At 42.6% G+C, this 13,960-nt stretch overlaps 2 long non-coding RNA genes and 1 pseudogene across 2 annotated transcripts in view; 1 reads left to right on the top strand and 2 right to left on the bottom strand.

Annotated features, from left to right (window-relative positions):
- The first annotated feature begins 920 nt into the window (after window positions 1-920).
- LOC109277383 (60S ribosomal protein L7a-like) lies at window positions 921-2,209 on the top strand (annotated as a pseudogene).
- Window positions 2,210-9,970: 7,761 nt separating this feature from the next.
- On the bottom strand, window positions 9,971-12,540 carry LOC109277297 (uncharacterized). Its single transcript, XR_002085088.2, has 2 exons — window positions 12,450-12,540; window positions 9,971-10,118 (listed from the first exon to the last, which is right to left on the bottom strand). It is a non-coding gene; the product is annotated as an uncharacterized LOC109277297 (long non-coding RNA).
- A 221-nt stretch (window positions 12,541-12,761) lies between these two features.
- LOC128776508 (uncharacterized) overlaps window positions 12,762-13,960 on the bottom strand; it is a 63,846-nt gene continuing 62,647 nt past the window's right edge. Inside the window, exons 2-3 of the long non-coding RNA XR_008421583.1 lie at window positions 13,149-13,358; window positions 12,762-12,794 (exon numbers count right to left, since the gene is read on the bottom strand). This is a non-coding gene — a long non-coding RNA (uncharacterized LOC128776508). The remainder of the gene's footprint in view (window positions 12,795-13,148; window positions 13,359-13,960) is intronic.

Here is a 13,960-nt window from a genome sequence, read left to right as displayed (position 1 = left end):
GGGTTGTCACCTCCCTCGGGTGATAACCACGGTTTGTTGCGACCTGTTCTTCCAGAGCTGCTCCACCGGCTCCACCGAGATATCACTCGCCCCTGCCTCCAGACTAGGCTCTAATTCAGGTTTCCTTCCTGCGTGGGGTGACCGGGCTGATCCGTTTGGGCTGATCTGGGGAGAGAGCAGAACAGAGTTAAGAGATCTTTTTCTGTCTCTTGCTTGCTGTGGCTTCCGGTCCTCCTTCAGTCTGACCTGCAGTTCCCACCCACATCACCCCACTTGCGATGCCCCAGGGGGTTCTGACAGTCTTTAAGTTAATTAGGCAGGCCCATCAATTTCATTCTCACTCTGGAGCATTTCCAGATTGGGTTCTGGGAGCCAGCCACTCACCACACTTGCTTGCCATCTTGCAAATCTGTTTTGTGTACTACATTAGAATGTGACAAATTTTAATGTGAAATCTTAGCTGGTTTAATGCTAAACCAGTCCATCCCGGTTTTGTCTTTTCTGGGAGGTCTCGGCTATCCTAAGGTGGGGGTGTCACTTCCGTGTGTGTCTCGTATCTTCACTTCCTATGAATGCCTCTTTCTACAAGCATTACTTAGGATCATTTTGTGTTTTTAAAATTTTACATAAACAGTGTCATTCTGTACACTTATAAAATAAATGTAACATTTTTTTACATATTGAGTGTTTTTAAATTGAAGCTGTCTCCAAAAATAAAAACAAACTTGAGGCATTTTTAAACCAAAGAAAAAGCTCAGTGAAAGAAAAAGTATGACATCAGAACAAAAGAAAAAGGAAAATGCAGGCACACGACGGTAAGGGTGAGAACAGTTACTGTGTTTGAGAATGAAGCAGTGCTGGGCCTAGAAGGTCATTAAATCTTCTCATTTTGGACTCTCTCTCTCCTGTAGCCATACAAGATGCTGGAAGGAAAGAAGGCTAAGGGGAAGGAGAGAAGGCTAAGGGGCCCTGTCCCTGCTGTCCTGAAGAAGCAGGAGGCCAAGAAGGCAGTCAGTCCCTTGTTTGAGAAAAGGCCGAAGACATCTGGCATCGGCCAGGACATCCAGCCCACAAGGGACCTCACCTTCTTTGTCAAATAGCCCCACTATATCCGGCTGCAGCCGCAAAGGGCTCTTTCACATAAACTTCTAAAAGTGCCTCCCGCAATTGACCAGTCCATCCAGGACCTTGGCCTTGGGCCGCCAAACAGCTACTCAGCTTAAGCTGGCCCACAAATACAGACCAAGGACAAAGCAAGGAGAAGCAGCAGAGATTGTTGGCCCAGGGCAGAGAAAAAAGCTGCTGGCAAAGCAGATGTCCCTACTATGAAAAATAAGCCCACTGACCCAATCAAAGGAGGGAGGTGGAGACTCAGAGCCCTTTGAGGTGAGGCTTTAATCAATGTTCTTCCAAGAGTGAGTGTTTGATGGACAGGCACACTCCTGGCAGCCACAACAGGCAATTTATCTCCTAGTGTGCAAGTCCCTTCCCGGATTCCTCATTGGCTGAGTATGTTCAAAGGTACAAAAAAGTACATTCCTGGAGGTGATGCAGAGACTTCAGTTCTTTGGCGCATGCTCATTGCAAAGCCTGGGAAAGTAAGTCCGGAAAATGGGGCGGGGAAGAAGAACCAGGAAGTGAAGTGTCTAAGGGTTTGGGACTCCATTGGTGGGGGAGTCTCCTACATATTTCCAACAGGTTGTAAACCTATTGTTAACTAGACAGCACTACATTTGTTTGGTATATCTGAACATGAATCGTCTCACTTCTTACACCAGTAACAGGTCACCTGTCCTTTGAGCTGGGGTTAATACCGTCACCACCTTGGTGGACAAGAAAGCTCAGCCGGTAGTGATTGCACATGGTGTGGATCCCGTTGAGCCTGTGGTCTTCCTGCCTGCCCTGTGTCCTAAGAAGGGGGCTCCCTACTACATCATCAAGGGGAAGTGCAGGCTGGGGTGTCTGGTCCACAGGAAGACCTGCACCACTGCTGTCCTTCACACAGGTTAACTCCAAAGACGAAGGAGCTCTGGCGAAGCTGGCGGAAGCCAGCAGGACCGATGACAATGACAGATATGATGATATCCGCCATCACGGAGCAGGCAGTGTCCCGGGTCCAAAGTCGGTGGCTCGCATCGCCAATCAGGAAAACGCAAAGACTGGGCTAAGTGGACACTGTTGTCTTTCTGCACATAAAAGTCATAAATAGTTCTCTTGCCAAAAAAAAAAAAAAATCTTTTTATTTTTGGAAAGAGATCAGAGTCTTTGAAGGAATCACATTTTGATTCACAAAAGGTCACTCGGCAGGTTATCCACTTGAGTGCAAGGTAAATCAGTTGACCTTCCATTGATTTTGGTAGCCGCAAGGAGTACCTACCCCCGCTGTGTGGCCCAGAGCTGTTTAAGACTTGAAATAGGGGCCAGAAGCAAAACAAAACAGAAAATATCCAGAATCTATCTGATCTAATGTGCTTTGTTTGGAGAATTAGTTTAAGGCCCCCTGTGTCTTTATAGTAATACATTTGCTGCATAACTTGGTTGTCTACACACCGTGAAATAATTTTAAAATTTGTAGCCATGATTTTAAGTAGGAAGAGGAATTACTTTCTTATTTATTGGGCACAGTAACCAGCATCCAAGCTGACTAGACTGTCCAAATGACTAATGAAACAGTTGCTAATACTTCACGTTTTCCATTAGATGCTTGCAACCTTTCCTACTGGCTTTAAAGAAAGAAACTGTCTGGTTTGGTACATGGTATAAATAATATTATTCTGCAACAAAATGCTGCTTGCTAAATCTATAGCTATGCTTTCTAAAATCACTTGGAGAATTATGTATCTATTGTGGGAAAGCTGTACTTTTTCAAGGCCCTTTATTCTGCTACATAGCAAAATGAACTCAAAAAAATTCAACTTCAGATACAGTGAAAGGCATTTTAAATTACTAAACTCATTTTTCAGTTTTTGAGAAGAGCTTGACTGTAAGCTCATGTTAGGGGTAAAATTAGAATTGACAGCTTTGTTAATCACACTCACTTCTACACCAACAGATAGGCACTTAATTCACTATATATATATATATATATAGAGAGAGAGAGAGAGAGAGAGAGACCACCTACTATGCCCTAGGCACTGTGCTAGGTGTGACCCAGCCCTAGTCAGGCTTGCTAAATCCTCAAGACCCAAACTTGGGCTCTGTCCTGGGCAGATAAGAATCCTACAGGGTCAATGTAGGATCAGATTCCTACAAATCTGATCAGATTCCTCAACTCTGTGTTCTTGCAAGAACCTTGTTGCTTTGGTCTAGCAATAATCCCCCAGCTCTGATATTGCCTCTCAGTGATGCTCTATTCACTGCCCCCTGCCTTGCTACTTAGCCGTAATTCCCCACCGCCTGTGTTCATGTTCAGAGTTGAGCCCAATCTTTCCTCTACTACAAAACCCCATTGTACCAGTCCCCCTGAAAAATGTCTGCCTTACCATTTTCAACAAGTTTCATGAGTACAATTTTTTTTCCAATATATGAAATTTATTGTCAAATTGGTTTCCATACAACAATACATTTAAAAAAAAAAAAAAAAAAACAGGAGCTGAGAACACAAGGTAAAAGGAAAGAGCAATTCCTTGACATCGCGAGGTTCATAGTCCAAACAATAAATAAACAATAACATAAGAAAAATAAGACAAAAACAGAGAGGGAGGCAAACCATAAGAGACTTTTAAATACAGACAGCAAACTGAAGGTTGCTGGAGGGGAGGTAGGTGGGGAGATTGGCTAAATGGGTAATGGGCATTAAGGAGGGCACTTGTTGGGATGAGCACTGGGTGTTTTATGTAAGTTCTACTCCTGAAACCAATACTACACTGCATGTTAACTAACTTGAATTTAAATAAATTAATTTAAAAAAAAAGAAATCAATGACCATTTTGCCTAGTGCCGTACAATAAAAGTTCTGGGTGCAGAAATGCCATATAGGAGGGGGCATCTATCTTAGTCTAGTGTGAGGAAGGCTGTTCTGAAGAAGAACTATACTTGCTAAGATGCACAGGTGGGTAGGAGTTACCGAGGAGAGAAAGGCACAGGAAAGCGTGCCTCAGGTAGATTCGACACATGTAGTCTCATTGGGAAGTAACTGGGTATGTTTGGGAACTAAAAAAAAAAAAAAAAGGCAGAATGGCTCGAGCTTAGCAAACAGGGAGACAGGTGAGCCATGTTAAGCTCTAGAAGCAGGTAAGGGAAAAAAATCACACAGGGCCCTTGCTGGTCATATGAAGAATTTTGGGTTTTATCCTAAGTTACCCAGAAGAGTGATACAATCAGATTTACCCTTTAGAAAGATCATCTCACTATTCTGCAGGGAATGGATCAGGCAGGACAGCTGGAGGCCGTGTGAGTCACTTGGCTAGAATGGCAATGACCAGACAAGGCTCACAGCAGAGGAGGGTGAGATCAGTGGATAGATTCAAATTTTAATTGGGGTACAGGCCTTTCACCTCTTTGGTTAGTTCATTCTAGGTATCTTATGGGTTTCGGTGCAATCGTAAATGGGATCGATTCCTTAATTTCTCTTTCTGCTGCTTCATTATTGCTGTGTAGAAATGCAACGGATTTCTGTACATTGATTTTGCATCCTGAGATTTTGCTGAATTCGATGATCAGTCCTAGTAGTTTTTTGGTGGAGTCTTTCAGGTTTTCTATATAGAATATCATGTCATCTGCAAATAGTGAAAGTTTTACTTCTTCCTTGCCAATTTGGATGCCTTTTATTTCTTCTTCTGGTCTGATCGTGTGGCTAGGACTTCTAGTTATGTTAAATAACAGTGGTGTGAGTGGACATCCCTGACTTGTACCTGACTGTAGAGGAAAATTTCAGTTTTTCCCCACTGAGATGATATTAGCTGTGGGTTTTTCATAGATGGTCTTTATTATATTGAGGTTTGTTCCTCTAAACCTACTTCGTTGAGGATTTTTATCATGAACAGATGGTGTACTTTGTCAAATACTGTTTTTGCAGCTATCGAAATGATCATATGGTTCTTATCCTTTCTTCTATTAATGCGGCATATGATGTTGATTGATTTATGAACACTGAACCACCCTTGCAACCCAGGAATAAATCCCACTTGACTATGATGAATGTTTTTTTTTTTTTTTAATGTATTATTGGGTTCAGTTTGCTAGTGTTTTATTGAGAATTTCTACATCATGTTCGTCAGGGATATTGGCCTGTGGGGTTTTTTTTTAGTGGAGTCTTAGAATGAATTTACTGGCCTCATAGAATGAATTTGGAGGTTTTCCTTTCTTTTCTATTTTTTGAAATAGTTTGAGGTTATAAAAATCCTAGAGGAGGGGCGCCTGGGTGACTCAATCGATTGAGCACCCAACTTTGGCTCAGGTCATGATCTCACAGTTCATGGGTCCAGGCCCCGTGTCGGGCTCTGTGCTGACAGCTCAGAGCCTGGAGCCTGCTTTGGATTCCGTGTCTCCCTCTCTCTCTGCCCCTCCCCTGCTCACACACACACCCTCTCTCTCAAAAATAAATAAACATTAAAAAAAATTTTTTTTTAATCCTAGGGGAGAACACAAGCAGTAACCTCTTTGACATTGGCCATAGCAACTTCTTTCTAGATATGTCTCCTGAGTCAAGGGAAACAAAAGCAAAAGTAAACAACTGGGACTTCATCAAAATAAAAAGCTTCCGCACAGCAAAGAAAATAACCAACAAAACTAAAAGGCAACCTGTGGAATGGGAGCAGATATTAGCAAATGGCATATCTGGTAGGGTTACTATATAAAATATATAAATAACATATAAAACTCAACACCCACAAAATGAATAATCCAATTAAAAAATTGGCAGAAGACATGAATGAATAGACACTTTTCCAAACAAGACATCCGGATGGCCAACAGACACATGAAAAGATGCTCAGCATCACTCATCATCAGGGAAATACAAATCAAAACCACACTGAGGTACCACCTCACACCTGTCAGATGGCTAGAATGAAAAACACAAGAAACAGGTGTTGGCAAGAACTTGAAGAAAGGGGAACTCCCTTGCACTGTTGATGGGAATGCAAACTGGTGCAGCCACTGTGGAAAACTATGGAGGTTTCTCCAAAAGTTAAAAATAGAACTACCCTGCGATCCAGCAATTGCACTACTAGGTATATACCCAAAGAATACAGAAATACTAATTCACAGGAATTCAAGCACCGCAATGTTTATAGCAGCCTTATCTACAATAGCCAAGATATGGAAACAGCCCAAGTGTAGAAACTGATGAATGAATAAAGATATGTGTGTGTGTGTGTGTGTGTGTGTGTGTGTGTGTGTGCGCGCGCGCACAATGAAGTGTTACCCAGCCATAAAAAGAATGAAATCTTGCCATTTGCAATGCCGTGGATGGAGCTAGAGAATGTTATGCTGAAATAAATCGGTCAGAGAAAGACAAATATGATTTCACTCAGAGATGGAATTTAAGAAATAAGACAAGCAAGCAAGGGTGGGGGAGAGAGAGGGAGACAAACCAAGAAATAGACTCTTAACTATAGACAACAAATTGATGGGGGAGGTGGGTGGAGGATGGTTGACAGGTGATGGGGATGAAGGAGTGCACTTGTTGTGATGAGCATTGGGTGATATATGGAAATTTTGAATCACTATACTGTACACCTGAAACTAATATTACACTGTATGTTAATTAACTGGAATGTAAATAAAAACTTTAAAAAAACAATAAAATTATAATTAGGAGGAAGAGCAACACAGTCACGACCACCCAGGGTTGCCACTAGGTAACTGACACAGGGGATGGTGGTAGTCAACCAGTGACCAGCGTTTACAAGGACATGGGGAAGGGGGGCAAGTGGATTTGGAGGCAGATGGGCAGTGAGCTTATTGGAATCCTACCAAGGCTAGAAACGAAGCCAGGAAATTGTGGCAGGGCTGATATCCTATCCTATTTGTGGCCACCTGATATGGGGAGCAGCAGCAGGCAGCAAACACAAGCCAACAGGTCCTTCTCATGATGCCAGAGACAGGATCCTGGGCTGGGCTGTGCCTGGAGCCATGACCACCTTGGTCCCAGGGCTTCTTCCCCAGTGACCTGACAGTGGGCCAAAGACTGGTGCTTTTCTCTCGCTGCATGTATTTCGTGGGTCTGGTTCATTGACATACAGGTGCTGCCGGGTCTCACCTGCTTTTGAGTTTGAAGGTGGAAATCTTTTTTCTTTTTTGGAAGGTAGAAACTTGAAGCCATGCAACAAAAGCATGGACAGCTAGAGAGCTAAAGAAGGGCTGAGAGAAACAAGAATTGGGAAAAACAAAACAAAACAAAACAGAGAGAGATTATGAAGGAAACATCATAGAACCTTTTTTCCAGAAATGACCTTTGTCAAGTTTAAATTCTTAAAAAAAAAAAAACAAAAACCAGTGTAGGTATTTGTTCAGCAACTCAGAAAAAAGAAACAACTAATCAAATAAAACATCAGAGTCAGATTCCACTCCTGGGTGTCAGGTCATGGCTCACTGCCACTTCTTTGACCTTCCAGTCACTGTGCTCCAGCCACACTGGCCTCCAAGCAGGTTCCTACCCCAGGACCTTTGCATTTGCAGTTCCTTCGGCCTAGAGCTCTTTCCTCCTAGACAGCCACATGGTACACTCTCACCTCCGACAGATCTTTGCTCAAATGTCTCCTTTTCAAAGAGGCTTTCTATCTTTTTTTTTTTTTAACATTTATTTATTTTTGAGACACAGAGAAAGACAGAGCATGAGCAGGGGAGGGGCAGAGAGAGAGGGAGACACAGAATCTTTAGCAGGCTCCAGGCTCTGAGCTGTCAGTACAGAGCCCAACACGGGGCTCGAACCCATGAACTGTGAGATCATAACCTGAGCCAAAATTGGACGCTTAAACGACTGAGCCACCCAGGCGCCCCTGAGGCTTTCTATCTTAAATGACATGCACACACCCTCCCCGCCCCACTTCTGCAGCCCCATCCCTCTCTTTCTCCCATAGTGTGATCACCATCTCGCATGTTTTATTTGCTTGTCTCCTAAGACCAAGATGCAATCTCTAAAAAAGGCAGTGGTTTTAGTTTTCTGTGCCTCCAGCTCTCAGAGCAGGGACTGTCACAAAGTGAACCCTTAATAAATACTTACGGAATAAATGAATCTTTTAGGGCTCAGGACATTGATGCAATAGCTTTGAAACAAAAGCCAGCTGGAGCTGGAGCTATACCCTGCATGAGATCCCTGAGATTTAGTCCAGGATGAGCAGTAGATACAGTTTGCTGGTTACTGGAAGAAGGTACCACATTGTTCTCAGACTTGCCAGGTGTTTGAACATTAAGCCACAAATAATAGGAGAGGAGAGTATGAAGATGGTCTCTGTTTCCTCCGTATTTGCATTATTGAAGAGCACCCGTGGTGTGGATCATCTAAGAGAAGTGGTTGTTCAAAATCATTTCTATTCACCGCAGGCAAGTGTTTTACACCTGCATAGGCAAACGTGTGCCTGTGTATATACACATATACATGTATGTGTTTAAAAGTATGCTGGTCAATGTACGTCAGACCTACTTTGCAAATCTAGTTTCCTTGGCATGGCTACTAAAATGAGCTTGCCTTTCCCCGACACGACCCACTGGTGATGTCTTTTGGAAGCCTGAATGCAGTTAGATGCATGGATAATCAATAGTAAATGACATTAGTCATGTCAGATGTGGCCGGTCTCCAGGTTCTGTATCTCCATGGAGCCTCTTATTCCTGAGATGGGCCTCTGACAGCTGCACAGAGTGGCCCCTCCAGGTAAATGTCTTATTACTTATTAGGCTTATTACTAATCAGGCTCCTACGTGAACCTCAGGTCTGGTCTCTCACTCTGGCAAATTGAGCTGAACAGCATGGGAGCCTCAGCTCCTGCTACTCTTCTTGGGTCAAGGAAGGTCTGGAGAAGTGTCCAATCAGCTCTGCCCTCTGTTCTAGCTGGCCCTCTGGCTCCTCCTCACCAAAGATAATGACAGTTGGCAAGGGCCGGAGAAGCCTTGAGCAATCGGTTGAGTCCATTTGTCCAGGGTTCCATGCCCTAAGCCTGATCATAGAGTCCCTCAGCCATCAAAGAATGAAGGAGAGTCCCAAACAGAGGACACTCAGAGCTCCACGTGATCGCATCTGCCTCATGAGAAAACAGCACATAGAGAATAGATCCTAAAGTTGAAAGAGAATCACCATCTTTGCTTCTCCACCAAAAGTTCTCTTCATTCTGCTGACTGGGTCCTATTGTATCTCTTCGAAGTTTCTAACTTGGTCCGATCCTTATGAGAGTCCCTCCTGGCCACTGGAGTGAGGACTTGAGCTTCCCCTGGAATTGTAACTCTTATTAAGTCACTTTCGACCTGGGAGCCATTTGAGAATCTGATAAAAACCATGGACTCCTGCCCACCAAAAAAGAAGACACAAAGTTTTCACACAATTCTAGGGGTTCCACACGTTCCCTGAAAATCCTCCGTGAACATTCTAATACTCATGTTATAGTCAGGGTACACATGTCAGGGTCTTGATCCTGACATTGGCTAACCTGTAATTGGCAAGTCATTTAATCCTTCTTGATGTGATTTGGGGACCTGTCACATGTACAGGGATGGTCTTTTCCTCTTTAATGTGTATGGTTATGTAATTATTTTGGTATCAAAGAGATTACTACCTTAAAAAGGAAGCAGAGAGGTCTCTCTCTCTCTCTTTTTTAAATCATTTTGGAGCAAACAGGTTAGAACCAGTTGGAGCAGGCTGTGCTCTCAGTTAACCCTGGATGAGGATGTGGTGGGCAGAGGGATATTTGGGCGGGGGGCGGGGGGGCATCTGGAAGCAGAGAATTCCTGCTGGGCTTTAGTCCTCTCGCAACCCAGATGATGTTAGTCATAAACAGCAAGGCTGAGTTCTCTCGATTTTTTTTTACTGTAGTGACAATCCACAACATTCTAATTGTTAACGGGCTCCAGGGGAAAGGGCTGGTCTTGGTGACTGCTTGACATGATGGCATAATGTCCGATGCCTCCCCAGCGGTTGGCCGTGTTCCACATTGACTAGGTAATAATCTGCCGCATGCAGCTGGCTGGAATAGATTAGAATGGTGAGCACAGACACTGAGCAATCAATGAGAGAGAAACATACCACCCTCCCAGAGTATCCTTCAAGACCGCCCAGAGTCACATCTGTCATTCTGAAATCCTGTTATGCCCAGAGAATGCTTTATTTGCAAGCTAGTTCATGTTTTCAAAGGTGGTGTTTGACACGCAGAGGCCTTATCCCACAGCTGCAGACCTGCATTTCTCGATAAGGCGCTGAACTCATTTAGGTGTTTTAGGAGTTAGGGATTTGTGTACTGTTCACACCCATTTTTCCCCAGAAGAGGGATGTGAGTGAACTTCCCACTTCCTCCTGCCTAGAGTTTATCTGGCTTGGGTAAGGCATACTAAGTCTCTCGAGGGAGACACTCGTACAGAGGAGTCAGTTCATGTTTTAAAATGTGAATTCTAACAGTACTCAGGGACACTGTGTCAACAGAGGCCAGGAAGAATTTAAATTGACCAGTCAGCTGGCCCTATATCAAAAAAGGTTATGAAGGGACGAAGATTTGGAAAGCAGGATATAAATAATAACTCTTGAAGTACAGCTCCAATAGACAAGAGCACCACACCAGCTATTCACTAGTGGCCAGAGAAATGCAAATAAAAATAATAAGATATCATTTTATATCCATCGGGCTGGCAACAATAATGCCAAAAAGCTATTATATTTATCACTGGTGAAGATCTCTACAACAGAGTGTTCTTTCCCAAGGCCATTAGAAATGTAGCGTTAAACCTTTTTGAAAATCCTTCTGGCCGCTTCCTCTTATAATTATAATTACACCTACACTTGACCCAGCAACTTTGCTTTTAGGGTATGCTACAGAAGCAAACACATGTAAGAATGTTTATTGCATTGTGGTGATGAAAAACTAGACAAAAAGTAAAGTAAAGCTGTAGATGATAAAGTGACTGAAAATATATTGCATAGAAACAAGATGTGCACTTTTGAAAAGAATGACTTAGAATTGTATCAGTTAATTGGAGGATAGTTCCAGTTATTGATGAGAAAAGGAATGCACATTCAGTAAAGCGAGTGTGATATGATCCCATTTTTTTGGAAAACTTCATACATATTTATGTATACTTGGGGAAAAAAAACTATGGAACGAACAAAATTTGTTATCAAAATGCGTGAAGAAAGCTTATTTGATATAATCACGTTAACGAACTTATACAAAAGTATATGTGGAAATAGAAATGAAATAAATGTTACGAGGGCTGGGGAGGTGAAGAACACTGCATACGCCTGGCGAAAAGAAACACATTCAAATAGCAAAGTGTGCCTTGGTCCACGGAGGCTGCTATAATAAATTACCACAAACGGGCTGACTTATAAACACTACTAATATCATCACATTGGGGATGAGGCTTCAACAGATGAATTTTAGGAGAACACAAGGTACAATGATGAATTTCAAAGTGAGGCGCTCCCGAAACTAGAGGGAAGCTGAAAACCCCAGGATTCTCCTGGCCATCTACTAGGAAGTGATGGCACAGTTGGGGAGGAGAGGGACTGGAACGATTCACCTTGCCTATTTCAGTAGTCAAATCTAATCATACGACTCCCTCCAACTGACATCTTCCATGGCTCTTTATTATCCCAAGAGAAAGAGCTCAAGCTTCCTAATATCGCTTTGTAAGCCCATTCCAGCCTGACTTTCCAGGCTTATCCTTCCAAGAGGCTAAATTGCTCACTCTTCCCAGAACAAACTTTACTCTGCCTTGTCACTTCGCCATGACAAATGCTCCTCCCTTTTCCAAACATAAAAAAAATTCCATATGTCCCTCAAGGGCCCTCCAGAGCCATGTCGAGTGCCATCCTCTCGGAAGTCACCCATGACTGCTGTGTGTTCCACTTCATGCATCCTACTAATACTTTAGACTCTCGATTCCTTTAAAGAATTTTATTTTTTACTTTCAAGGTGATACTTTATACATGTTTGGGTAAAGTATATAGGTAAATAGTGATGCACATTGTGATTAACATTTTGTCTTACACTTTTTTAGCTTTCCTAGATGTGTATATGCTCTTTCAAAAACCAGCATCATGTTGGGGCGCTCGGGTGGCCCAATCAGTTAAGCATCCAACTCTTGGTTTTGGCTCAGGTCATGATCTCACGGTTCATGGAATCAAGCCCCAAGTCGGGCTTTGCACTGACAGCTGGGACCCTGCACCCTGCTTGGGATTCTCTCTCTCCCTCTCTCTCTCTCTGCCCCTCCCTGTTTATGTGCACTCTCTCTCTCTCTGTTTCTCTTCCAAAATAAATAAATAAATAAACATTTTAAAAAACCCAGCTTCATGTTATACATACCCCTCTGAAAAATTTTCATTCAGTAACATGTGTTGCGTATTTTCCATTACATCAAATATTCTTTGCACCAAAATATTTAATTACTTTATATATATATTTTTAATTTTTTTAACATTTATTTATTTTTGAGACAGAGAGAGACAGAGCATGAACAGGGGAGGGTCAGAGAGAGAGGGAGACACAGAATCCGAAACAGGCTCCGGCCTCTGAGCAGTCAGCACAGAGTCCGATGCGGGGCTTGAACTCACGGACCGCAAGATCATGACCTGAGCTGAAGTTGGACGCTCAACCAACTGAGCCACCCAGGCGCCCCTTTATAGTAGTCCATTGTCGGCTGAATCAACTCTACATAAAGACAAAAGAAATAAAAATATTTTATGTATCTCATATTGTCAAATATTGAACAATCTCTTGTTCTCATTTTTTAATTCATAATCATAATGTTGTGATACCCACTGCACTTAAATGTTTGCACACATCTTTGTTTCATGCCTCAGGATAAATAACTAGAAATGCAAGTCCTAGATCAACAGACTTGGTTACAATGATATTTTTAATATCTATATTTGAGGGGATTTATTTCCCACATCCTGGCATAAGCTTTTGCCAATGGTTGTCATTTCATTTTTTCTGAATAAAAGTTTAATTCGTCTGGAATTGGTGCCTGTGACAGAGGTAGTCTCCAATATTGATGCTTACTTTCTCCAACGTAGAAGTAAAAGGCCTGTGTTTGGGCGAGATGCGTGGCTACTCAGAATGAAATACATTTCTCAGCCTTCTTGCGGGTATGACCTGGCCAATGAAATGCGGGCGTAAGTGACATGCAATTTCAGGGTCTTTTCTCAAAAGGAGGGCCTTTATCCTCTCTTCGTCCTCCATCTAGCTGCTCACAACGTGTTCGTGCTACGTCTAGAAACATGCAGAGAGTGGGCGATTCATGTATTAGATTCACCATTCTACCCCTGCACTTCCTCCACCCAGATTACAAAATGATCATATACAACTATCATATTGAAGTCCTTGGATTCTTTCAGATCTCATATAGCAGATCTATATCCTAAACAGTATAGGGTAAATTAAAGGCATAACTTTAATTTTGTCAAAATTGTGAATCCCCTGTCACCCTGAAATTTATTGAATAATCCATTCTTTCTCCTACAAATCTTTTTTTTTTTTTCAGTTTATTCATTTATTTTGAGGGGGGGGAGGAGCTGAAAGAGAGGGAGAGAGAGAATCCCACTCTGTTAGTGCAGAGCCTGACTCAGAGCTCAATCTCATCAACCATGAGTTCATGACCTGGGCCGAAATCAAGAGTTGGACACTTACCTGACTGAGCTACCCATGTGCCCCTCTCCTAATTATCTACATTCTTTTATTGTATTCTGGATTTGTATATGCATTCATATTCTAGGTACGTAGATCTTCTTCAGTTCTAGGAATACAGATCTGGTATCACTGTTTCACTTATTTTCTTTCTGGAGTTCAGTGGATACTGTGAGACACCACCAAGA

Source organism: Panthera pardus, unplaced genomic scaffold (genome assembly GCF_024362965.1).
Source record: "Panthera pardus isolate Hobbes unplaced genomic scaffold, ASM2436296v1 HiC_scaffold_13, whole genome shotgun sequence".
Lineage (NCBI taxonomy): Eukaryota > Metazoa > Chordata > Mammalia > Carnivora > Felidae > Panthera > Panthera pardus.
Note: the sequence above shows the minus strand (reverse complement) of the source record. Positions and strands in the feature narration are given on the sequence as shown.